Below are 27500 nucleotides of genomic sequence, written 5' to 3'. Positions count from 1 at the left end.
GCGGGAGCATAATGCTTTGGGGATGTTTCTCAGCCAGTGGGCCCGGCAATCTCGTCAAAGTGGATGGCATCAAGAAAAAGGAGCAGTACATCAAGATCCTTGAGGAAAACATCAAACAGTCTGCAGAGAAACTTCACCTCAGGGAGCATTGGACGTATCAGCAGGACAACGATCCAAAACACACCGCCAAGTCAGTCAAGAAATGGTTCTGGGATAATGATGTAGATGTTCTAGAGTGGCCAAGCCAAAGTCCAGACCTCAACCCAATCGATAATCTGTGGAAGGAGCTCAAGACCGGAGTGATGGCAAGGAAGCCTTCCAACCTCAAAGACCTGGAGACCTTCACGAAGGAGGAGTGGGTCAAAATCCCTGTAGAGACATGCAAAAAGCTTGTGAGCAAGTATAAAAACCATTTGGAGGCTGTAATCACAAACAGAGGCTTTTCCATCGATTACTGAATGTGACTTTGAACTGATCTAAACAAGGGTATGAATAATTCTGGACATGACATTTTTTTGTAAATCTATCAATAAAATACCCCCAAAACAATGTATTTCTTGAAATGTCTCTTGCAGTGATTCTTTCAGCTGTTTGTCACATTCTTATGTAACTGAAGCCAGAAGAAACTCATTCTTCAAATAACACGATTCAAAATACTCCAAATTTGGTAAGGGTATGAATAATTTTGGGCTTAACTGTATACCGGGAAAACACACCCACTCCACATGTGTCTGGACCCGTCAAGAAAGAGTTGGAATGTTTGGGGAAGCCGAGAAGGAACTGCAGACGTGAAGATTCTGCCTCGGAACGAGCCTCCGGAGACAGCAGGTGCACAATGGTACGTTGTTGCCAGCGAACCGAAGGCTGCAAGTGCTATGGTACCGTGGATCGTGATGGAGGAGATATAAAGATTTATTAATCTAACTAAAAAAACATCGCAACGCACTCCCTTTTGCTTTCCCACTATACACAAGGAGGGATTCTATCTGCACATATACTTAATAGCATAACTAACTTTGGGACAACTCTACGTCTTGTATGCATACGGTTCCTAGAACCGTAACAATATATACACACACATATATATTGTGTACCCTCCTGTCCCCTCCTCCTAATGTCTTACCCCCTCCCCACCCCTCTCCTTTCCTCCATGTGTCATGTCATGTTTTGTCTGACTGTGATGTTCTTTGGACGATGGCACCACCCGTTGTCATCTCCTCGCCGACACACAATGGTCTACTCTTTCTGAAACATGATGTCATATAACACATGTGTGTATACAACACAGATGACTATATCTAAACTTTCATTGCTGGAGCAAGCGAAGAAAGTAAAAGCAGGGTAATGGTTTCCGTCGTTGTGCATTTTAACATCGATAGCAAAACAAATCAAGCTTGATGAAGAAATTTGTTCACTCTCACTGTGTGGACAGCAATCGAATTGCCTGAAGCTGGTTGTAGTTAGAATATAGAAAAATATAATTATCTCTTCATCTCTTCCAACGACGTTTATTGCTCTGTTCAAGCTTCTGCATTGTTGAAGTGTGCTTCACAAGAAACAATTAACTGGATGGATGGGAATGCTCGCATATTCTGATGGATATAGTTATAACTTATAAGCAACATATTGTTATAGCATTCAAAATGAATACAGAGAGATAAATAATTGTGCCATTAAGGAAAGAAAGTGAAAACATGCTGAACTTAAAAAGTCAGCATCAGGCTCAAGGTGTATTCAATGCAATTGGGTCTTCTCTTTGCATGTTTAACAATCCATTATCTCTTTGAAACTGTCATTCCCACAAAACGACTTCTCCAAACATGCTCAGTCTGTGTTGTTGATCAAAACACCAGTGGGAATTTATAAGCCCATCTGTTTCATTCAGATGCTTTATTGAGTAAGATCACCTTCTTTCCTCCCTTCACAATCATTACCATGGATTAAAGAAAGATGAAGATCCTTAGAACCAAACATCATTTCGTTAGACTTCAACAATGCTTATTATATGTGGAATATCACGTGACTGTTGCAGTACCATGAGGAGTCGTTCATCAATTTATTTATGTAAATGGGTGACAGGATGGCCAAGAGGTATGCACACTTACCTTTTAAGCTGTCTGATCGAGGTTCGAATCTCCACTGAGGTACAATTAGTGCTTTGCAACTTTGCAAGCAAAACGAGGCATCATATGAATTGTAGTGGGGCGGATAACAGCAATTTTTGAGAGGAATCGTGCAAATGATGATACAAGCATCACATTTGGCACATTTGTTCTCCGGGGGATTCTAATCAAATCTGCCTGATTGGCCATTTGAAAATCCAAATTTTGAAAAATTTGAAAAAAAAAAAAAAACTTCAAAAAAGTCAAGATCACGAATCAATGTTGGATGCTGGCTGAGATTGGTGAATGTTTCAGAAACATCATTAAAGACGTTCCAAGTCTGCCATGCAGTTTTCTTCCCTTTACCGCGGAAGGCAGACACGACGTCACATCCAGTGAACGCATGGAAGTATGGGATCCCTCCAGCTTTCTCAGGCCCTATTGCAGAAACTACCTCATGGATTGGAATCCATCACGCCTTGGCTCCTTGGCCAAAGGCAATCCACATGTTCTCAAGACCTAGTTCCTGTAAAGATGGCAGTACAGATATTGCTATGACTAGTACGTCCGTGTCATTAGCCTTAATGATAATGGACTTGCTACCATCCGTCGTTGCATCCCTGGCGTGTACAAATATTCGAGTCCACTTCTTCATGACAATATGAAGGGGATCAGGGCTGCAGTACGGCAACTGACAGCTTGAATGGGGGTCAGGGTCATTAGGAGAGGAGACACAGCATCCAGTGACTTCCTTGTGTTGCTAATGGCATCTTCTACTTTTGTGCCAATGACTGTGCTTGTCGTCTGTGCATCACACATCTTTTCCGCAAGGAAGTGAAACAGCTCAGTCTTGTTGCTGTCATCTTGAAGAAAGCTTCTCCAGTTACTTGGGGTCTTACTGGTTCCTGTCACACTTCTTCCGATTCATTGCCCCATTTTCGACCTTGCCTCGGACTTCAGACTTGACTTCTTGTACACATCAAACACTACGTCCACCCTCTCGTACCTGGCACCATAGGATTCCACCTTTGGGATGATGTCTTCTTTAGCATAGTCATCAAATATCTTTGAAGTGAGTGGAGGTAGGGCATTGATAAGTGCTGAGCCATAAATGATGACTGCATCTCCCCTTGGTTCTCTGTCTGGGATGTTCACTTGTGCTTCAAGAATTTCAGCCAGCTGTGACTTCAAATGTTTTTGAAGTCTTTTTTTTTTTTCTTCAAATTTTTCAAAATTTGGATTTTCAAATGGCCAATCGGGCAGATTTGATCAGAAAGCCCTGCAGAACAGAAATGCCAAATTTGTTGCTTGTATCATAATTTGCACGATTTTTCTACTATCTACTACACTATTGTACATCAGAAGTTCCTTAAATGGGAGGACCAATCTGACAGCATTGCCGAATGCGGAGCCACAAACGCCCCCGCTGGAGACTCTGTTATCCCCTAACAATGTCGTAATACCATTCTTCCCATAGGAAGATCACTAACAGCTTTGTAGTAAATTTAATATTTGGGTGATGACGCAAAAGCGAGGCCCCATCAAACCTTGGCATTTATTTCTTTGTTGGCATTAAAGATCTCACAATGTTTTGGAGGAGGAGGAGGAGATGAGTTATTGCCGGTACCATGGCTCAATGTGAAATTCCTGCGTAAATTGCATGTAGCATGTGATCTGGTCTTCGTGGACACTGCTTGCCATCTCAGAGTGTGGTTGCTGTCTGGGGCAGCAGCTTATGTAGTATAAATAAATTTACCAAGTGGTTCACGTGTTTCATGTGAGTGGCCTTCTTCGACGAGGAAGAGCAACTAATTATAATTATATACATGCAAATAAGGCAGAAAATTTCACTATATCTAAACGATTCCACCCTCCCCCCATCCCTTTCCCAAACGAAGTCACCATTGGAATTTTGTCCACATCGTTTATCACTACACTACCAGAGAATTTCCTCTTATTGCCAAAACGAGAGCCAAATGACAAATGCTGTATTTGTTATAAATTACAGAACAGAGTATTAGCTCGGTATTGAGACATCGTCACCGAAGGTGGGTGAAGGTTATGTTTTCACCCCTGTCTGTCTGTCCGTTTGTTTGTCTGTGAGCACGATATCTCAAGAAATTGTGGACGGATTCGCACAAAATTTTGTGGAGAGGTTGGGAGTGTGACAAGGATAAAATGATTAGATTTTACGTGAAGATTCAGATCCAGATACTAGAATTTTTCAAGTGATTGAGGAGGAGGAGGAGGAGGAGATTGGGACCATACTCTGTGCAGAGCGTTAGTGCTGCTGAAGCAGTCTCCTTGACTATTGGGCACAATCCTGGATGGGTCACCACTCCGACACAAGATACCAGCATGCTGGCACTCATTTTTCCGACCTCGGAAGGATGACAGGCCGAGTTAACCCCACCTGGTATTAATTTAACAACTGAGTGGGATTTGAACTCTGGACCCTAGGATCCAAAGCCCACCACCCCAACCATTAAGCCAACACCAGGCATACCATTGAGGGATAGGGCCAAAAACGATAAATAACACGATATCTCAAAAAGTATGGACGGATTCGGACAAAATTTGGTGGACAGGTTGTGTGTGTGTGTGTGTGTGTGTGTGTGTGTGTGTGTGTGTGTGTGTGTGTGTGTGTGTGTGTGTGTGTGTGTGTGTGTGTGTGTGTGTGTGTGTGTGTGTGTGTGTGTGTGTGTGTGTGTGAGTGTGTGTGTGTGTGTGTGTGTGTGAGTGACAAGGACGAATCGATTCCATTTTAATGAAGATCCGAATCCAGATCCAGACATGACAGCTTTTTTTATTTGCAAGTGATTCTTCACCAGTGAAAGATATGGCCAAAAACGATATATAGCATGATATTTTAAAATGTTATGGATGGGTTATGACACAACTAGGGGGATGAGTTTGGGAGGTGACAAAGACGCCGTTTACATTTTGGTTAAGTTCCAGAATCGGCCTATCATTGGGATACAAAACGTAAAATGTTCAGCCTGGCGGAGGTACGCGCTCTACCGACTGCCCTTCTTGCTCACTATGTAACTACCTTAGCAACCTCACATGCTTATTCCATGAATGATAACCGTATCAAATATGAATAGTGTATATATTAAGCAGGTGCTGTATTAAATATATGCAGGGACACAAACTTATCACTCATCTCTCCTTCCCCCCTCCCCTCACCTTCTCCGCCAACCTTTTCACTTCAAAACGTGCATTGAAGTCATATATTACTTTTCCAAAGTGAAAATTTGTGATTATGAATGTGATAGCTTCATCTGTGAACTCCCCACCCTCCCCAACCTGCAGAGATGGCTATTAGTAATTCCTTAATCGAGGGAGGTGATGTATGGTCTTGCTGCTGTACAAGGAAAGGGAGGTACAAGAGAGCTGCACAATCAATGGTGGTGTGCAATTTCAAGTTAATTATAAAGGGATGAAGATATTAAAGCTGTCTGAAAGGATAGTGCAGAGGTAGTAGAAGTGCCTCTGATCTATCTGGTCTCGGTATGATTTTTGAGCTGACTATATAACTGTAAGATTAGTGTTTCACAATCATGGCATTACATCAATAGGTGTGCTGCCCCTCCTTAAACTGGCCACTCATCTGCGAGCATTTGCTGTTCGACGTTAAATATCCCACCGTGTCTTGTGATTAAGAGTTTGCGTATCACCAGCATCCTGGCTATATTCCACATTCCTGCCCTGAATTTGTACATTCTCATAGTGTAGACATCAACCTGATAATGTCCAGCACAAATCACTGCCCTGACTACTGGAAAGACATGGCAAACCACCCAGTATAATCCGTGCCAGGAAACTATAAACCTGATAGTTTCTTAAATGCCAGAATCGGCAATGAATTTAAACTCTTAAATATTTCAGAATAAATTTGATGAAAATGCTAGAAAATGAATGTAATTCATCATGTACTACGATAGTACTCCATATAATATTATTGTGGATTCTCGCCACCCTGGCGTGCGGGCGACCGCTTTTAGCTAATTCGCGGACGCACACGCCCACCGACCGTGGCAATCCAGTCGTAGCTTCCGGATCAACAACGAAATCCAGCTTCGGGTGTGTTTTTAACCACACCATAAATCGGCCAACTCTTCTGTCCACATGCGACAGGGTTGATCACCGAATTGTCGATTTACCTAAGTATTCGCGCAGACAGAAATGCCGGGGATTTATACCTCGACGGGACCCGTACGGACACGTGCCGCTTTAAGCAGCTCGTGCCATTTGCGATTGCCGAGCGGTTTATTATCGCCAAGCCCCGTCGGACCCGATTATCTTATCGGTTATTAAAAACCAGCTATTATTCCGAACGCAAATATGGCCGTTCAATGGAGGAAGGAACGCAACGAGCAGGTGAATATTCAAACAATGACATTTATTCATACACGTATGCAAGCAATGGGGGTAAAGGACAAGACACGAGCAAGAAAAACCTACAGCCGTTGTCTATCTATTCTGTACATGCACTTAACCACAATTCTACTTATAGGACAAGGCACCACAGTCTTCCATGCAAAAAAACCCCAGGAAAGAAAAGGGTAGAACAGGGCCCGTAGGCCTTTAATGTTCACGGAGCTGTGGAGACCGAAGGAGCTCCGTGAGACCGTGCAGGTTACCTGCCACCCTCGTGGTGACTCACCGGGTGACCCTCGATGTCTCGTCATCAACATGGCAGCTGGTGTATTGGCAGCTCGGTTGGTCCAGGCCTAGCCGTGCGGCCTGGTTGATCGGGCCTAGCCGACGACGCCTCAGAGGAGCGAACGGGCCCTGCTCTTTTGGAATTGATGCTCTCTTAAGAGCCCACTCACTCCTCAGCGTCGCTCGGACCGTCCCGGGGCCCGATCATCTCGGACCGTTATGTCGCTGGCTGGCGACTTCTCTCTGGCTGCAACCCAACCAACAGCCCTGCACTGGACTCCAATCTCCACCGGACTCCAAACTCTGCTGCGCTCCAACGACCAACAGCCCTGCACGGCACTGCAGGCTTGGCTGGACTCCAGGCTCCACTCCGACCTCAACCCCGACTTCCACTCTGAGCTCCACTCCGAACGAACTCAACCACGAACCCAGACTGACTGGACCACGAACCCAGACTCCAGACGAACTGAACTGCCGGGGCTTCAGCCCCGCCTTTTATTGGGTTCGGGGGGGGGGGAGGGTATTTGGTCTTTCACCTCTGACCCTTCACCCCCTGCTGGCTCCGCCCCTTTTGTCATTCTGATCCGATCTTGCCGTCAAATGCGGAGAAAGCGAACGTGGTAGAAATCACCGGCCCTCGCCCCAACGAGGGAGTCCCCGCGTCTGTCGGCGGAGATGCCGCTCGTCGGTGGAATGCCATTGCTGGAGAAAAGATGGTGGCGTCTGTGCAGATGAAGGTGAGGAGACGTTGTTCGTTTGTTGATGTGGTGAGGGGATGTTGGCGGTTGGCGCGAAGGTGGTGAGGAGATGTTGGCGGTTGTTGGTTAAGGTGGTGACGATATGTTGTTCAAAATAACGATAGGAAAGAATAACACTACCTCAAAGATGCACAGCCCGGCTCACGAATAAATCCCGTTAGACATCGGTGGGGAAATCTATCTGGACACACATTTATCGACATAACTGATCTTCGCGGAACCTGAATGGTGTTCTGTGAATTTCCACAACTGTAACAATATGTAGGGGTTGTACAGGAAAAAAATGGCCACCACATCAAATGTGTACAAACAATTGCATGACGTCAAAATATGTCATGATGGCAATCCGTAAAAGGATTGTGGTGTTGTATTGTTATTTTGGGGTCCCCTCATGTTTTCTTTTTTTAACTAATAGGTACCTACCCATCACTTTCACCAATGGGTTTAATCAAAAGACAACTTGTTGCACTTCATAAGTAGAGCTCATACCTCCACCAGGCTGAATGGTTCAGGTTTGGTATCCCACTGATACCAAACCTCAACCAAAATCTAATTGGCTTGTTCTTGTCATAGACCGAACTCATCCTCCATGTTTTATCCGAAGATGTCCATAACTGTTTGAAATATCGTGTTATTTGTCGTTTTTTTGGTGCCATCTCTCAAATGGTAAAGAATCACTTGAAAAATTAAAGAGTTCTCATATCCGAATCCGGATCATCACCAAAATCGAATCAATTGCTCCTTCTGAGAGACCCAACCTGTCCACAACGTTTCGGCTGAATCCGTCCATAACATTTTGAGGTGTCCTGCTCACAAACAGACAAACAGGAGTGAAAACATCACCTCCATCCACCTTCGGCGTCAGAGGTAAACATGTTGCAGATCTTTATGCAAGTCTCTACGAGAATGTAAAATGAAGTGAAACATGCAAACACAACGATATTTTATAAGACGTAGATGTAGTTGTTCTTTGATCTTGTAACTGTTGTGGCTTGTGGCTGTGTTTGTGTGTGCTCTTTCCACGTACTATTACTGTGTGTATATACGTATATATATATATATATATATATATATATATATATATATATATATATATATATATATATATATATATATATATATATAAAAATATGTGTGTATTTTTCTTTCTATTCATTTGAGAAGTATAACTAGCAATAGGCATCCACAACCATCCTTAACTGTGTTGTGGAATGTCGGCTGAGGCCCTCTTTTTTTAAAAAAAATGTAATTGAAAAAGTTTTTTCCCCTTCCGCCCTCACTTTATCACCTTTATTCGCTTTGAAATTTGTTTTCTCCGCAACCGCCTGAACAAATGACACAAAACTTCCAAGAAAGTTGCGCCTACCAATTGAGATTTTTTTTTTTTAACAAAGTTACATGATGATTGGATGGAAAATGCGGCTGGCGTTGCAAAAGGTCTGTATTCTGTAGACGTGGGTTGCAGGTTGTTTCACATATCAGGAATAAGCAACCTCGACCTCAGCCAAACTGTATATAATTTGTGGGCTCCTTCCCTGTCCGTCACGCTTTATTCTAAAGGGTCCCTGCTGTCGCCCCGTTGGAAAGACTACATTAAAACTCTAGGTCCTGTTTCTTCTTCTCCCTCCATGTAAGAAAGCCTGGCTTTTAAAACGGGCATTTTTATGATAAATGGACACGAATTTTTGTTCTTAGTAAATCAATCATTAGCTTTCCAATGGTACCATTTTAATTATTTTATGACAGCAGAGACCTTTTCGATTAAAGCATTAAAGAAGCACACACACACACACGCACACGCGCACACACATGCACACACGCACATCGTTCTCCTAGTAATAGATAAAGTCCCCTCACCTCACTTCCTCTCCCCCATGCTTAAGTAATAAATAGATGGCACCTGTAAGACTCAAAATAATGTCAAAAACCATGGCTACTTTATAATAATACATTGAACTGCATGGTTTATAAATACAGTGTCGTAATCAATATTGTTTGCAGATATTTTCCCTTCAGTGTCTAAAATCCAATGGGTATTTATCCGACGACCACATTATATGTATGTATATGTATATATACTTATACACACACACACATATATATATATATATATATATATATATATATATATATATATATATATGTATATATATATATATACATATCTTCCGTAATCTCCCACAATTACTGCCACAATATCCCACAATTTCCCACAATTTCTGCCCCGTGTCTGGCCAACTATGGAGCAAACTTCTTTTTTTTCGTCATTAACTGGGCAGAAGCCCCGTCAGTCAGCGTCTAATTGGACTCGATATTTTGAGTCCTGTCCGTCAGTCTGTCCGTCCGTCCATCTGGAGCCTCTACTCAAAAACGATCAGACACATTTCTTTCATATTCAGCACATGTATGCAATAATATCCGGGCATGCGGACTGACATGGTTTTACGATCAGACACAAACGTCAAGGGGCACACAATTTCATTTCCGAGGTTTGGAATAATGCTTTCGGTGACCATTATTTCTTTATAACACTTTACCATCTCAACGACCAAAATACCACCTGTAATTATTTATTTATTTTTGTACATTTTACAATCTCCCCGACTTACCTATTTATAATTTTTATTTTGTTATTTAGTTATTTCAATATAAAATACACACGTTCCATTTTTTAATGTGTGGTTGGTCGGTTGTTTCCTTGATGAGGACTTGTTTTATCAGATCCACTCTCTGAAGTAAGCTGGCCAATCCAAAGCTTACCTGACTTCAGGAGTGCAGTTATTTTGTCACTGTTTTCAGCATTTTCTATAATGTTTCCAGGTTATCACCATGGACTGTGGATGCTGGGGGAACAGTGGCTCCTTGAGCTCTGTGGTTGGGGAGGATTATAGTACCGTACTGCAGTGTGACCACTCCTTGGCTTTTTTCACAAGATCTTAGCCATTTGTTGTTCACCTTGGCGTCTTGGTTTTCTATTATCATCGCTTTTCCGAAACCTTGTGAATTCTTGGCCTTTTTCATTGGCTCACCTTGGAATTTATGAAAATGAAATGTAGTCACACTGCCGTACTATAACCATCAGGGCTGTAGCTGCATATGCATTCTTCCCCCAAAATTAAATTTCACAATATCTGAGAACACGCATGCTTATCATTCTGCGCTTAGGATTTTCGCAATCTTAATAATGTTTGTGTGCTTGTCGCTCACAGCGAGAGTTTGGAGCTATACCTAAACAATAATACAGCACTTTGACCTGCTTCATTGTTATCGATTTCTTTTTTTAATGCTGGGCACAGCGATGGCCACGAAGAAGAAAAAGGGACAGGACGACTTAACGAATAACTTCACAAACTTGACAAACCAATCAATACAAAACCCAGGCAAAATTTACAAATTTCATTTTCCCATGTACAGTAAGCTCAACGCCGAACCTCAGAAAGTTCTCTCCTCTATTAGTAACTTCTATATGACTGCACATACTGCAAGCAAGATTTTAAACACACATCACACTTTCAGGCAACAACCCTCCTTTACCTATTCATTCACTCACTCACCCACCCACCCACTCACCCACTCACTCACTCAGCCTATTTTCTCGTCGCTCATGCAGCACGCACACTCCGAGCCCAGAGGCTCGAATGCCACACTGCCTGCTGGGAAGAGGCGGCAGCCTTAATTAAATAATCATGTGCAGCACCACAAACTCACCCTCATTATCATATTTCATCATTTGACGCCAACAACCGCTAATCCGCATGCAAATGCATCGGCGAGCCCCCGAGCTGCCCGCTGTCTTTTGTTTACTGCGCCCGGAGCTATTGTTTAACACTGCGCCTCGAGTCCAATTAGACACTGCGCGCTAATTACCGGCCTAATGCGCCGCCCTTGCCCACGCTTTTAGCTTTTCCAATAACAAATTAGCGGCGAGGGGCACAGGGAGGTGGGCACAGGCAAGCAAGCATCGCTCTGCCTCACTGTGCCTCACTCTGCATCGCCCCCCTGCTGACCTGGCAGCAACGTTTGTCTGAATTTGGCTGGGGGCTGTTTTATGGGGATGCATAAAGGTTTCTTGGAAGAGTTGCGGGCAAAGGAAGGGGGAGGGATCGCGAGGATGTTGTCGATTTACCCCTTTGGTTATTTTCCAAAATGACTCCCCAAAAACTCTCGCTGCCATGGGAACAGACCATTTTCCTCTTTCCTAGACTGTTGACGTCTCCCAAGACCAGCGTGTGCGCATTAAACGACCTTTCAAAAAACAAAAAACTTCTCGAGTTCAGAAGGTGATTTCTTGCACCACGAATAGTCTTACTCTAGTACTTGTAATCGCTCGTTGGCTGTTGTTTCGTACACAGCCTGTAGCTGCTAGTTGCATCATTTTTTTTTCTGGAAGAGCAGTTGTGCTACTGATGCAGTGCCCCTGCTACCGGTAACCTGATACTCATTTTGCTAACTTTAGAAGGATGACAAGCTGAATCAACCCTCCTGGTGCTATTTCAACGGTGCAACAAGGACTCAAACTCAAGATCCGGAGATCTCAAGCCAGCCACCTTAACCGTTAAGCCAACACTAAGATTGGCTTGTTGGTGAAAAGCAATCTAAATTCACGACCGTACCCTCAACCTCATTCCAAACATCAATATCATCCATCAAGCCAAGTGTAGAGGCCTGGTGTTGGCTTCACGGTCAAGGTGGCTGGTTTAAACAGTTAAGGTGACTCGTTTAAACAGTTAAGGTGGCTGGTTTAAGAGCCCCGGGTGTTGAGTTCAAGCACCTGTCGGGCTGTTGAATTAACACCAGGTGGTGTCATCCTTCCAAGTACAGTGAATTGAGTACCAGCTTACTGGTAACAGGGGCACTGCATCAGTGGCAGAGATGTGTCCCAAGCCAATGATACTGCTTGCAGCTTTGTGCTGCACATGAATGATGAGGATGCCAGGTGTGCTAAATATTTCACATATTCACTGCAGTAGGAACCATAATTAACTGTTTACACTCCACTTTGAGTCGAGTTCACATCTTTTTGATTATAACATTTTCAATGAGTGAATGTTCTTGTTGTTTTTTTTTTTTTTACAGTCTGGCCCAAAAAGTTAGTTTACTAATATAATTTGTAATGGATTGTTTCAATAATTTTATCTTCTATATTTTCAGATGAACAAGCAAAGGGACCCGGTGAAATGGCAATTGTCCTCTACTCGTGAATGTGTAAATCGTGAACGTGGTATCTGTTGATACACACCAGGTTTTTGACGTATTACTAACCCTATTGTGCCTCATACTAGTAATCAGGATGGCAGTTTAGGTTTACTAAAGTTGTGATGAGATCAATGTTGATGTGGACGTGGCCTTTGGAATATGAAACCGTTTATAATAATAATATAACATACGAGTTCTGTTTCAAGGAAGTTCAACACAGGAGAAAGCCATTCATGAGGCCCCTGAAAGCCTGTGCTAATATTGCCAACCTATGGTTGTTTGTCCGTGCTCTATTCTTTTTAAATGTTTAGCATTAGGCAATGAGGCAGCACCAACCACATTTAAAGTCTTTAGAACGACTCAGCTTGGGTTCAAACCACCGACCACCCAGACACAGAGAGGAAGCTCTTCCCTTGAAGTCACTGAGTCTGGTTATTTAATGGAGAAGAAGATACAAGATGCAAATTTGGGTGTCAGCTCGTACATGAGTAAAGTCATAAATACATGTACATGTACGAAAAATGCACGATGTGATGGATTTGCGACATGATACTCGCTGAAATTGGCTGCATTGAGTCTTTTTATATCTTCTTCTTGCATATGGCAACTTGGTTGCCGGGTAGCTATCATTTTGTTGGAGCACAACTGCGCCGCTGATGCTGTGCCCCAATACCAGTACACTGGTACTCATTTCGCCAACCTCAAAAGGATGCAGGCTGAGTCAACCCCCACCTGGTGTTAATTCAGCAGGAAACAGGGTTCAAACTCAGGACCCGAAGATCCCAAGCCAGCCACTCCAACCACGAAGCCAACACCAGGCTCATCTTTTTATCTCATTTTGATGAAGAATTGCAAGTTTTTAATTTGACTTCAACCTTCCTCGTGTGAAAATTATTTTGCGCAGCAAATTTGGAGTGAATGTTACGTGTGCAGTCTCAGCTTTCTGGCAAGATGACGTGGTGCAAGAGCTCTCTGTCATTTTAGTATTACACTAGACGACCCGTGAACCCATTGGGTTCCCGTTGTGACAGCGGCTGATGAAAAAAATCATTTCAAGAAAAAAAAAAGATAGCTCCAGAGAACTATACCGCTGAGGTTGTTTGCATTGATCAAATTCTCCCGAAGAGTACTTGACTGAATTGGGAATTTATTTTTATCCTGCCCCCCGAAGGGAGGGAGCGGGATATTGTAATCGTCCGGTTTGTTTGTCTGTTTGTTTGTCTGTCTGTCTGTCTGTTAGCAACTTTACGGCAAAACGGCTTTAGCAAACACTATCAAATTTAATCCACAGGTGGGCAATGAACCTTGGACGACCTCATTAACTTTTGGGTCTAATTGGATCAAAGGTCAAGGTCAAGGTCATGAAAAGATCAAAATCGTTTTTCGCTCATAACTTTGTCAAAAATGATCTGATTTACTTCAAACTAAGCTTTGAAGCTTAGACGCTGCGTGTCATTAACTGGAACGATTTTAATGGATTTAAAATCCACATCTTTATTCTCCCTCCGTGGATCCGAGAAATCCACGGAGGGGAGGTTTGTGGGGGGGAGGGGAGGACAGAGGGAGAATAAAGATGTGGCGGCCACTATATATATTATTTAGTAAACACTATATATATATATATATATATATATATATATATATATATATATATATATATATATATATATATATATATATATATATATATATATATATATATATATATATATATATATATATATATATATATATATATATATAGTGAACCTTATTATATTTATCACTTATAATCTGACCCATTCCTATAGTGAAAAATGCATATTTGTGAAGATCGGTAGGGTCCGAAGTTTTGGGGGTCATGGCCATCGGTCAAAATTACAAATTTTCCATTAAAACTAAAACATGGTTACGAAAATACAACTTTACGGGAAAACGGCTGGCTCAAACACTGTCAAATTGTATTCACAGGTGGGCAATGAAAGTCTAGAGTCAAAATCTTTTTACGATCAGAACGTTTTAATTTATTTGTTATTTAATATTAGTCATTTGTCTTTTATGTACAATATTTTGGTATGGGCACACATATGGTGTCCCTCATCCCGACAACTAGCGACTGGTGTCATAAACAATGCGAACTCAGCTAACGTCAGTGATACGTTTTCATGATAACATCATAACGCAACTCGTCATGTTTTGTTTTTCGCGATGTGCAACACACCATAATTATCCTTCATAATAAATGGCATTTTAAAATGATATTTTTTTCTGAAGCATTCCTTCTAGTTGATCGATATAATGATGTTCACCACGTTTCACTTCTGCTCTTCCATATCTCTATCTCTAAATATATAACAATACTATTCAGTAGAGGCTTGGACAAATCCATTTGCCCACATGGTATTATCAAAGACTCTATCTGGGAGATTTTTTTAAGATGAATAAAATGTAAAAAAAAAACATGTTTGTTTGTCTTATTGTATGATGTTGTCTGATGTTTATTATAAAGTGCACCACGCACTATTTAAACCATGGGTACTTGAAGCTTGTAAATTATGTTAATTTGACATATAACACATGTTTATATTATAAATAATATTTATTATTTTATGACATATAACACATGTTTGATAGGTGTGGGTAGATGGATAATAAATATTAATTCTACAGGCCATATCTACACTCTACAGACATACGCGGCCAGCTCTAGACTAACATAATTTGCAAGTTTCAAGTACCCATGATTTAAACAACAGTTATCACATTCAAGCATTATGATGTCATCGGTCAAAATTACATATTTTCCATTATAAATCAAAAAAGTTTAGGAATATGCGTGTTTAGTATGGAAGACATATATCAAGTCCTTTATTGGCTTTCATTTGACACCATGACCTTTGACCTTACGTGGCCTTGAAAGGTCAAAATCATTTTACGGTCATAACTTCGTCAAAAATAGTTTAATTGACTTCAAACTAAGACTAAAATATTCCTTATTCTATTCCTTATAATCAACATTCAGGTTAAGGATGTATCAAATTTAAATTTGATCCCCAAAATAACTTTATGCCTTAAATGGGAAGGATTTGTTGTGCCTGGTTTAATAATTTTTTCGTTGCCCGATTTGAACGAAACTTGAAACTGCACACTGCAGGAGAATGGTGAGCAATGTGGGCCAAAAATTTTTGTGCTATCGTGTACCGTTTTGGCTGTATTTCGGGAACATGCATACATACATACATACATACATACATACATACATGATGAGAGTTTTAGTAATATATAGATAGAAGATAGATATGTGTGATTGTAGTGTGAATAATGCATTGAAATTTTGTTTTAAATATATAATTTTTGAGTGGTATATCCCATATATATATATATATATATATATATATATATATATATATATATATATATATATATATCTTCTTCTTTTGGCTGCTCCCTTTAGGGGTCGCCCCAGCGGATCATCCGTATGATCCGCATAGTGATTTGGCACATGTTTTATGCCGGATGCCCTTCCTGACACAACCCTGGTCGCCTCTTACGACACAGGGATATGGTACACCTATTTTAACCGGGGTATACACCGGCCCAGTACACTGGTACTCATTTCGCCGACCTCGGAAGGATGACAGGCTGAATCAACCCCCTGGTGTATTAATTCAGTGGCCCAACGGGGCTTGAACTCAGGACCTTTTGAATCCCAAGCCGCTGCCCTAACCACTGCACCAACACCAGGATATATATATATATATATATATATATATATATATATATATATATATATATATATATATATATATATATATATATATATATATATATATATATATATATATATATACATATATATATATATATATATACATACATATATATATATATATATATATATATATATATATATATATATATATATACATACATATATATATATATATACATATATACATATATACATATACATATATATATATATATATATATATATATATATATATATATATATATATATATAAGCAAATACGATCCGTCGTTTTGCTGACGGGAGTATTGAGGGAGGGGAGGCAGAAGAAGAGGAGAAGAGAGAACGGAGGGAGAAGAGAGGATGGAGGGAGGGGAGAGGAGAGGACGGAGAGTACAGAGGGAATGGAGAGGAGAGGAGAGTACGGAGAGAGGGGAGAGGAGAGGAGAGTGAGGGGAGAGGAGAGTACAGAGAGAGGGGAGAGGAGAGGGTGGTGGGTGGGGAGAGGAGAAGGTGGAGGGAGGGGAGGGGAGAGGAGAGGACGGAGGGAGAGGAGGTGAGGAGGGAGGGGAGAGGAGAGGATGGAGGGAGGGGAGAGGAGAGCAGAGGAGGGGAGAGGAGAGGAGAGGACAGAGGGAGAGGAGAGGACGGAGGGAGGGGGAGGAGAGGATGGAGGGAGGGGAGAGGAGAGGAGACGACGGAGGTAGAGGAGAGGAAGAGAAGAGGATGGAGGGAGGGGGAGAGGAGAGGACGGAGGGAGGGGGAGAGGAGAGGACGGAGGGAGGCAAGAGGAGAGGACGGGGGGGAAGCTTGGAAGGGGGAAGAGTGAGGAATGGGGGGAGGGGGTGAGCGACGCCTCACTAAACGTTGCTATACAACTGCGAGAGGGAGGGTGCGAGGAGGGGTGGGGGGGGAGAGAGAGAGAGAGAGAGAGAGAGAGAGAGAGAGAGAGAGAGAGAGAGAGAGAGAGAGAGAGAGAGAGAGAGAGAGATAATAAAGATAGAAAGGTGAGGGGTGGCAGGGTTAAGAAAGAGAAAATATGCTATGCTTAATGACTGAACACACACAAAAAAAAAACTCATGTCAGAAAAGCTGCACGCATAACAACACAACAGAGTTTGTAAAGTAATCCCCTGGCACACCTGCAAAAAAATTGATATCCCAGCTCCATAAAATTTGTGGGAACATGAACCAAAAGCAATCACTGAAATCGTGGAAGTACCGCTCACATACAACATAATTTTTTTGGTATACCTTGTCAAGGCTCGTATGAGAGCAAAAGAGGGATGGGAGAAGAGAGGAGAGGACAGAGGGAGGGGAGAGGAAAGGATGATTGAGTGTGAACATTGAAAACAAAGCATTGTGACCAGATATCATACTTTGGTACAAAAAAAAATAGAAGAAGGCATTGCTAATTGAAGTGTTAATACCAGTGATTTTGGACTAATGATGGAGAAATCAAGAAAATGACCAAATACCAAGACCTCAAGAATGAAGTGAAAAGATCCTGGAAGCTGAAGAATGCCAAAGTTGTACCAGTGATGATGAAGAACCTCATGGGAATGATGATGAAGAACCTCACAGAGATATTAAAAACCATCCCGAGGAATATTATGACAAACGACTTACAGTTGGAAGCTGTTCAGGACTCAGTGATGATCCTGAAGAGAGCCATCAGCACAAAACTTCACAGCTTGATTCATGAATCGTGGATACTTTGAACTCGCCTTGGGAGGACTCCATTCCACATTCTGAAATGTAAGAGGAAAAGGGGGGGGAGAGAGAGAGAGGAGAGGGGTCAGAGAAAGAGGGAGGGGTCAGGGTCAGAAAGAGGGAGAGGGGTGGGATTGAGAAAGAGGGGTGGGATAGGGGTGAGAGAGGTAGAGGGGTGAGAGAGTGGAGGGGGGAAAGAGGGAAAGGGGTGAGGTATTCCCACCTCGAGATGTTGTCTCTGGCTTAGTCACTTTGCCGGGCCAAATGGTAATGTGCGCTCTGCACTGGTTTAAACCTCAATAAAGAGCACGTCCTTGCAATCATGCACCAACCCTGAGTGAAGAGCCAGCGAAGGGCAGTGACAACAAAGAACAGCCAACGAAGAGCCAAGAGGAGCAGAGAAGAATTGGGCGAAGAAGAGAGCGAATGACTCTGCGCTCCGCCTTTTATAAGCCCTGGGCGAAGGCTGGAGTGATGACCCAAAAGCGAGGTGCTGTCACACGAATCCTGCTTCTCTATTGGGCCACAATGGCCCTAGACATGCCCTGCCAGGCTCCCAGGACTGGAAACAGTCTCATTCGCCCATCCGGCTCAAGACGGCCTGGAGCTCCTGACTCAACATGGGGTATAAGCCAGCACCCCGGCCCTGAACGTCCTCGGACTGCAGTCTGAATGCCGAATAGCAATGCACACTCGCCACCCACGGGCCCCTCTCATGAGCCAAAATGCACACTGGGCCCCGTACCAAACTGCCGGATCGTCCCTCCCGTGACCCCTCCTCGCCACCCCTGCCTTACCGTGTTCTAGCGACTGGACGAGGCTCGTATCAATACCACGTGCTCACCCGGGACATCCCCGGCAAGATGTGGTCGAACTACTAACGTCCGTTGCTCGGCCCCGCATCGCGCGGTCTGAGGACAGATCGAGTCGTGCAGCACTCCTCTGCATAGTGGCGAATTGTAGCGATGCAGAGGTGCGAGGGGTGTGGGAATATTTTTCTCATATGGGTGAGGCGTTTTTGGTCGAAATAGTGAGGTTTGGTGAGTGAGGGGTGAAGCAAGGTGAGATGCCGGTTGGAAATTATCGCGCAGATTTTAATGCATTAATGGTGCGCGATGCACATGCGGTGTAATGTGGAGTGTGCTTTGTTGGTTCCAAGCTACAGGAGGCATCATAGTTTGCTTATTACTCATCGCATTTTGCATGGCGTGTATGCTTTCTTGTTTGATTTGTACCATGGCTAAAAGGAAAGGGGTCGATAAGAAACCAGAATAGGAGACAGATAGTTAATAGACCTTACTAGAAGACCCACGCAACGCACTTCGTCCCGTTAACCCACTAGACATGAGGGGTAGGTCTAACTGCACAAAGACTAACAAAATAACTGCCTGGGGATCACTGTATGTTGGATGCCATTGCTTAGAGGTATGCGGTTTTGTAGAACCACAAAAAAAAATTATATATATATATATATATATATATATATATATATATATATATATATATATATATATATATATATATATATACATGCCCACGCACATGCATGTCGGAGCTCGTATATGATGATTGAACCAGCTTGTGTGTGTGTGTGTGTGTGTATATATATATATATATATATATGTATATATATATATATATATATATATATATATATATATATATATATATATATATATATATATATATATATATATATATATATATATATATATTGACAGCCGCAAAACCGGTACGGGAGCCTGTTTCGAGATCCATGGGTTGCGTCAACATGACTTCAAATGCCAGCTAAGTCCACAGCTCTAAGCAAGTTCCCAGACCTCTTTGTCATGTTACAATACTTGGTGGGACCTTCCTTATCTGGCCGAGCAACCGCAAATTGTGTGCGCTCTGAGCCGGATTGAACCAGCTCGTCCAACGATACCAAACTCATCAAATGAGACCAAGTGCAACACCACAACTCGAAGAATCCAACCCTGAGACCAGGTACACTTATTTAGCAAATTAAAGGCACAGGAGAAGGATAATATGAAGCAACCAGAGAGTTCTTAGAACACAACACCCCACACAGTGTTTAAGTTTATAGTATTTCAATCTTAATTAAAAAAAATGATTTTAACCCATTGACTGCCACCAACGAGTGCAGTATACTCGTGGTGCTGTGTGTTCCAGATTCTGCCACCATGAGTATTCTCATAGAAAAGATTATGCTATTGTTTTGTAAACAGATTAGCACCATGCCATATAATGCAACAAACAATCTGTTGGCAATTCGGTGAACATAAATATATATAACCGTCTTGGTCATAATTATCAGTCTTATGAGAAGATTTGCCACTTTATCTGTATTCATATGCGCCATTTTGAAGGGTAATGACAAGTATCAAAAAAGAAAACAACACGTTGTACTCAGCACACGATCTACCATTAGCAATGTCGTAATACCAACGTCGATTCAGTGCTAAAACTTCTGATGGATCAAACTTCTTCTAAAACTTCTGAAAAAAAATAATCCTACCAGATGGCTTGTGCCTTGCACAGAATTGAAAATCTTGTCCCACTGCCTGCTCTGAGTTTTCTCATAAAGTGGGCTTTCCCCAGCAATGGATAATAAATGAACTTAGATTTGCTCAAGGACGGGTAAAATTTGAACAATGCAACAAGGAGTGGTGTATATTATATAAGAGTTGGCAGTCAACGTGTTAAAGATCGTTCAAAAAAAAACAAACAGAAGTTTAGTACGACTGAAGCAGTCTTGTAGATCACCTTATACAATGTAATAGCACAATATTGAGTCACAGTTTATGGGATTCAGAGAACCCCCGATACTGTACTATCTTACATGCCATGCCCTATCATATTATATATCGACAATATATGTAGCATGGTTCTTGGAAGTATTATGAAGGCTATTTGTGTTCTATCATCTTGAAGTATATAATTAAATTTAAATAAAGGTTAAAAGAGGTTTAAAGGCATATAAATAAATTAATTCTGCATTTCACCGCCATTTTCCCCAGTGTCAATTACACGGCCCTATCTAACATGTTTCATTATTTATTCGTGCCTGTTGCTTGTGTCATTTATAACATTCTTAAAAACACTAAGTATCCTGTTTGGAATGATTTTCAATTTTGTTTGACTGCCAGACAGGCAGACAGAGTGAAAGAAATTATCTCATTCCTCTCTGCGCAAATGTAGTTGGGACAAATTCAGAGCCGATGTATGATAAAATGAGAAACTTGTCTTCTATTTATGTTGCGATTCGTGTTCAAAATATAACATTCAATTTAAATAGGTTGTTTCCTCGATCATAAACTGATGTTTACAGAAAGACGGATGGACAAACGGACGGACAGACATGAACCGATTGCTTAACCCCACGCTTCGCTTCGTGTGCGCAGGGTAAAAACCTCAGACACGTGCGTTATACTTTCTGTCCTGGAGCGTCTCCTCTCCTTTTCTTGGTCAGACTCCGACAGCCACATGGCTGCATTTGCCTGGGCATTTCGCTGTCTCTTCGTATCTTTTTCCTTGTGGGACTCCGACAGCCGCTTTCATGCATGTGCCTGGGCATTTTGCCGTCTGTTCTCCTCTTTGTCCCAGTGTGACCACTTCTCGTTTTCATAAATGCCAAGGTGAGCCAATGAAAAAAGCCAAGAATTCACAAGGTTTCGGAAAAGCGATGACAATAGAAAACCTATACGCCAATAAAACCTATAGAAAACCAAGACGCCAAGGTGAACAACGAATAGCCAAGATCTTGTGAAAAAAGCCAAGGAGTGGTCACACTGCTTTGTCCTGGCAGGACTCCGCCAGCTGCTTGGCTGCATGGGTCTGGGCAACTCACTGTCTGTTCTCCTCCTTTCCAAGTGTCGCCTTGCATATCCAAGCACGATCCATGTGAGTTTTGTTCATGAACTTTGCACAACAGACATGATGGTAACCATACAAAGCCAATGGGACAAATGGAACGGTCCAGAGTAGCTGAGGATGGCTCCACTGAGATGTGTTTGTCATCGCCATCAAGGTATATCCATGTATTAACACAATTACAAACCATATGCCAACTGCTCTCGGAAAAAATGACGATTTTGTAACAATCTTTGAGAAAAGGATGCACCAAACAAACAGGGCTTTGTGCCACAATGTCCATCAGAATAAAGAATATCAAACAGTTTTGCAAATAGTTGTATTGCCCTCAGAGCATGAATATTTTTCAAAGTACAGCACTGCTAAATGGAAGGGTTTTTGTAGTGGTTAAAAGGTGATTTGTCTTCGACAGTATTGAGGTATCTAACTCAATTGAAGTAAAATAAAGATTGTAAAAGTCATATAAATCAAGGAACAGATGTTTGGTACTACAGAACTTTAATAAACAAGGACAAATGTGTCCAAGAGCCACGTCCTAAAGGTTTTGTCTTCACCAGAAGAAGAAGAACAAGAACAAGAAGAGGAAGAAGAAGAAAAAAGAAAATAAAAAACAACAACAACTTCCGATATTTCGTCACGTGCCTTGATTAAGCCAATAGCGAGACCCGTCATAATGTATTTATGATATATCGTGTATTTACGAAATAAATAGTGTATTTACGAAATTACAATACATTAAATAGAATAATCTTTAAATAGTAACATGAACTTTTCGAAACTTTAAAGCAAATGTCCGAATATATTTAAAAGTTCATGATAGACACTCTCAAAAGGCACCCTCAATGCGAGGATGTGTACATGTGCTTAGTATTTAAGGAGATCCGGATCCTGTATATAAAAGAGCCGAGTCCTAAAGGTTTAAGGAGAAGGAGAAGGAGAAGGAGAAGGAGAAGGAGAAGGAGAAGGAGAAGGAGAAGGAGAAGGAGAAGGAGAAGGAGAAGGAGAAGGAGAAGGAGAAGGAGAAGGAGAAGGAGAAGGAGAAGAAGGAGAAGACCGAGCTCTCTTAGAGCCACGTTCGCTTCGCCGAGACGCGGCTAAAAAAGAAAATAAACATGACATATTAACCAAAGCTTTTCGTGCTGTACTTCTCAAGGTTGAATCACAGCAAGAGAACCAACGAGAAAGTGAGAGAGCATGCCTATATAAGCTTGTCGATGTAAGATTGACAATGATTGGTTCATCAGTTGTTATGTCATTGGTCATATGAGCCCCTGTTGGTTAGCTCACAGTCATCAGTATCTCTGGCTCTGATTGGCTGGAGCAAAGTCCAGGGTGGTGAGTCACCATTTGCATGCATACCTTGGACGGCGGTCGGAGCAACAGCTTTGATGTTTCCATGTTGAAGGAGAAAGGAGAAAGAGAGAAAGAGAGCCCTGTTCACAAGGATGTTGATCAAGACAATTTTTGTATCTCGTGAAGCTTTGGAGCGCTTTTTCATTATTAACTTTGGAGTGACTCGATAGTAACGTTCTCTGGCGGCACGAATCCGACCAAAAGCGTTTCTTTTTGTCACTACCCCCGCTACCGAAGGTGAAGGAGGTTATGTTTTCACCTCTTTCTGTCTGTTTTTCTGTGTGCAGGATATCTCAAAACATTGTGGACGGATTCGGCCGAAACTTGGTGAACACATTGTGTGTGTGTGGCAAGGACGAATTGATTCGATTTTGGTAAATATCTAAATCCGAATCTGGATACGAGAATTATTTAATTTTTAAAGTGATTCTTCACCATTGAGAGATGGGGCCAAAAACGATAATATAGCAAAATATTTCAAAAATCTAATGGGTCTGATATGTTCTAATTGATCAGGCATTGCATGGTGGAGGAATGCGCTCTACCAAGTGCCCTTCTAGTTTGTGTATGTATTTGTGCTCATTGGCAATGCGAACTCAGATTATATCGATGGTTGTAAACCTGAGCAGCACATCACCATTAATAATTAAGTTCGTTCGTAACTAACAAAAGTTAGTCTGGAATCTGACAAATCTAGGGTTTAGAAATTTAAATCTAGATCCGAGACCCTAATTCTGTAATCAAATAGACTATGTTATGATCGAGTGTTCAAAATGAAAATTAAAGTAAAATAATTAAATAGATAGCTGTCCTCATCAAAATAGAATTACGGATCTAACCTGGCATTCTGATTAGGTAGCTGTACATATCAAGATAGTCCATCCCCGGCCAGTCTCACAGGTTATTAAACCAGTCATCTGCAGGGTGCTGATATGGACAATACTCAAGTCCGATTAACCCCAATTTAAACGTGATACCTTGCCAAAGCCAAGCCCAGCAAGTTTTACATGTATTGATAAGATATGACAATGCCAATTTGGTACAAATTCCCCCCAAAACACCACAAAATTTAACAATGAAAGGTAGAAAAACGACTTCAGTTTATGCGGTGATTTGAGACACATGCTATACTGAAAGCATTCACTATGGGCAGTTGTGTGTGCATTCCCCTCCACAGAGTGTTTGTTTTCCCCTTTGTCAAAATGGCGATTACGTTACTCAGTGCAATCACGTGAAAGTGACGTCACGCTGATCTCGAGAATGTCAATTGATTGTTCTCTCTCCTTGTAAATACTTGCATTTTGATTACTGCCACTAAAAGCCATTTCCTCAAGAAACTGTGTCCTGACTTATTCTGTCTGTTCTGATGGCAGCATAAGACTGCTGAGGTATTTGGCCAGCACTAATTTGTTATCTTAGTTCGATCTCAGACATGGTTATGCAACATTGGTTCCGCTCGGCTGACTGATTTTAAAGGTCTGGTGCGTAACTGCCGGCACGGTACCCACTCACGCTCAGGCTTTTGCGTATGGTAGCACGACTCTGGGCGTGGGATCCTGCAGGAAGTTCTGGAGCGACTGCGGATCTAGAGGCGATGTCCAGATCAATATACACTACCGGTCTGAAGTTTTAGAACACCCCCATTTTTCCAGTTTTTACTGATATTTAAGCAGTTTAATGTTTCAATGTACTCTAAAATTAAAGCATAGAACAAATAAACAATTGCAGATAAAAAGAAATCATGGAATCGTTTTCTTGAACAAAATTTAATCTAAATTTTTGCCTCATCAAAGTAGCCACCTTTTGCAGATATAACAGCCGAACATACTCGTGGCATTCTTTCTCCAATGGAAATCAAATATTGTTCAGAAAGTTCTTCCCAACGCTGTTGCAGAAGTTCCCACAATTGTGTTGCACTTGTCGATTGCTTTGGTTTCACCTTTCTGTCCAGTTCATCCCAAACCAGCTCGATGGGGTTTAAGTCTGGAGACTGTGCTGGCCATTCCATGATTTGAAGCCTACCGTCTTGATCTTTTCTTTAAAGTTAGTTCTGACATAGCCTGGAGGTATGTTTTGAGTCGTTATCTTGCAGTAGGATGAACCCATGACCAACTAGGCGTAGACCAGAGGGTATTGCATGGCACTGCAAAATGCTGTGGTAGCCCTTTTGGTTCAGGTTGCCAGTCACTCTGTGCAAGTCGCCGACTCTGGATCCAGCAAAAGAGTCTCAGATCATCACGCTTCTTCCTCCATGTTTGACAGTTGGTGTCACACAATGAGGAACAATTCTTTCGCCTCCTCGACGGCGTACAAGAACCCTGCACGATGAACCGAAAATTTCAAATTTTGATTCATCGGTCCAGAAGACCTTCCAGTTTTCACTTGTCCGCTGGCGGTGCTTCATGGCCCAGGCAAGCCTCTTTTTCTTATTTTGCCATCTTAGCAATGGCTTTCTTACTGCCACTCGACCTGTCAAACCTGCAGCTCGAAGTCTCCTCTTCACAGTTGAAACTGAGACTTCCTTACTTTGACCAGTGTTTAGCTGTGCTTGAAGCTGCTGTCCTGGGAGCCACCTATCATGCAAGCTGTTGACTGAGAAACTTGTCTTCTGATTGTGTTGTGGCTTTGGGTGTGCCAGACCTCTTCCTGTCAGTTTCCTCCAGTTTCCAAGTGCCTTTTGATGGGGTAGGAAACTACTCACTGACACCTTGGCTTCCTTTGAAATTTCTCTGAAGGAAAGACCTACACTTTACGGGTTATAATGGTCTGTCTGTCTTCCTTGTTAATTGTCTTTCTCTCACCATTATGATACCAATATACTACTTCCTGCAGAGCAATATTGTCCAAGTAATGCTTCAGAGGGTGGAGCAACACAGTCTGTGCCAACACTGCTTTTATACAGATAGAGGGTTTGTAACTAATCAACAAAAGTTGGGAGACCTGTAGAAATTGTTTGCATCAACTTTCAAGGTTTAATTTACTTACATTGCTGCAGAACAGCTGCAGTTGCTAACCCATTACTTGTTCCCTGAAAAGGACCTTTTTTAACAACTCTGAAATTTACATTATTTTTCAGTTTTTGGTCACCTAAACTTTTTTCTCTTTTTTTTTTAGCCTTTGGCATTTTACCGCTTATCTTTGTGCCATTTCAGGTTATTCACTGGACTTGAACTGCTTAAATTTCAGTAAAAACTGTAAAATGGGGGTGTTCTAAAACTTTTGACGGGTTGTGTGTGTGTGTATGTATGTATATATATATATATATATATATATTTATATATATATATATATATATATATATATATATATATATATATATATATATATATATATATATATATATATATATATATATATGTGTATATATATATATATATATATATATATATATATATATATATATATGTATATATTGTTGTGGGAATGATCCTTAGAGGTTAATAAAACTGCTTTGTGTAGTTCAGTTATCTCCTAAATATTTGTTTTGAATAAGCATAGCATAATTAATTCTGAGGTTAGATATGCATCACTATAACATGCAGTGAGATGTTTGTTTTCCCTGCCCAACTGTTGTTTTCCCCCTTTTGAACCTCTGGCTGTGTTTTATGTTATTTTCCTTTGTTTTTGTCTCCTTTTGAAATGTTCACACATGAGCCTTAAATCTCAAGATTCCAAGGGAGAATGTTGGCGAATCTGCATTGTGAGAATCAGCAATGAGCTTCACCATGGGAGTCCAGAGCAGGGCTCGCGGATCATCAGCTGGTCTCACCTGATTGACAGTTAACAGCTGCTCTTTCAGAGAGTCAATTAATGGCCGCCAGAGGAAAAAGAGCATTGGGGATACCAGAGGAGAAAGAGCTTGGAGGAGAATGGCCGATTGTGCTTTTAACACAGGAGTGTGGAGAGCTGAAAACACCTGAAATCGCCAGATCAAACAGCTTTTGAGAACATTGCAAAGTAGCAGATTTGTTTTTTTAATCAATTGAGCAAGAGTTGTTACACCAGGAATCGGGTGCCAAAAATCCAGTCTATGCTTCATAACTCCTGTATGGCTTTCATCACACCTACCGGTTTGAAAACAACTGCCTGACATTGTTGTGTATTTCC

At 41.6% G+C, this 27500-nt stretch overlaps 1 long non-coding RNA gene across 6 annotated transcripts in view; it reads right to left on the bottom strand.

Annotated features, from left to right (window-relative positions):
• Positions 1 to 27500, bottom strand: part of LOC147015273 (uncharacterized) — a 270271-nt gene that overhangs the window by 9884 nt on the left and 232887 nt on the right. For 5 of the 6 annotated variants that reach the window (XR_015050264.1, XR_015050261.1, XR_015050266.1 and 2 more), the window contains one exon: positions 18084 to 18205. This is a non-coding gene — a long non-coding RNA (uncharacterized LOC147015273). Of the gene's footprint in view, positions 1 to 6522; positions 8335 to 18083; positions 18206 to 27500 lie in introns of those variants that run through there. The other variant, XR_015050265.1, reaches the window with a different exon arrangement.

Source organism: Eptatretus burgeri, chromosome 12 (genome assembly GCF_056783735.1).
Source record: "Eptatretus burgeri isolate ZD-2024b chromosome 12, Ebu_testis_v1, whole genome shotgun sequence".
Taxonomy (NCBI): domain Eukaryota; kingdom Metazoa; phylum Chordata; class Myxini; order Myxiniformes; family Myxinidae; genus Eptatretus; species Eptatretus burgeri.
This window is presented reverse-complemented; position numbering and strand designations above follow the sequence as displayed.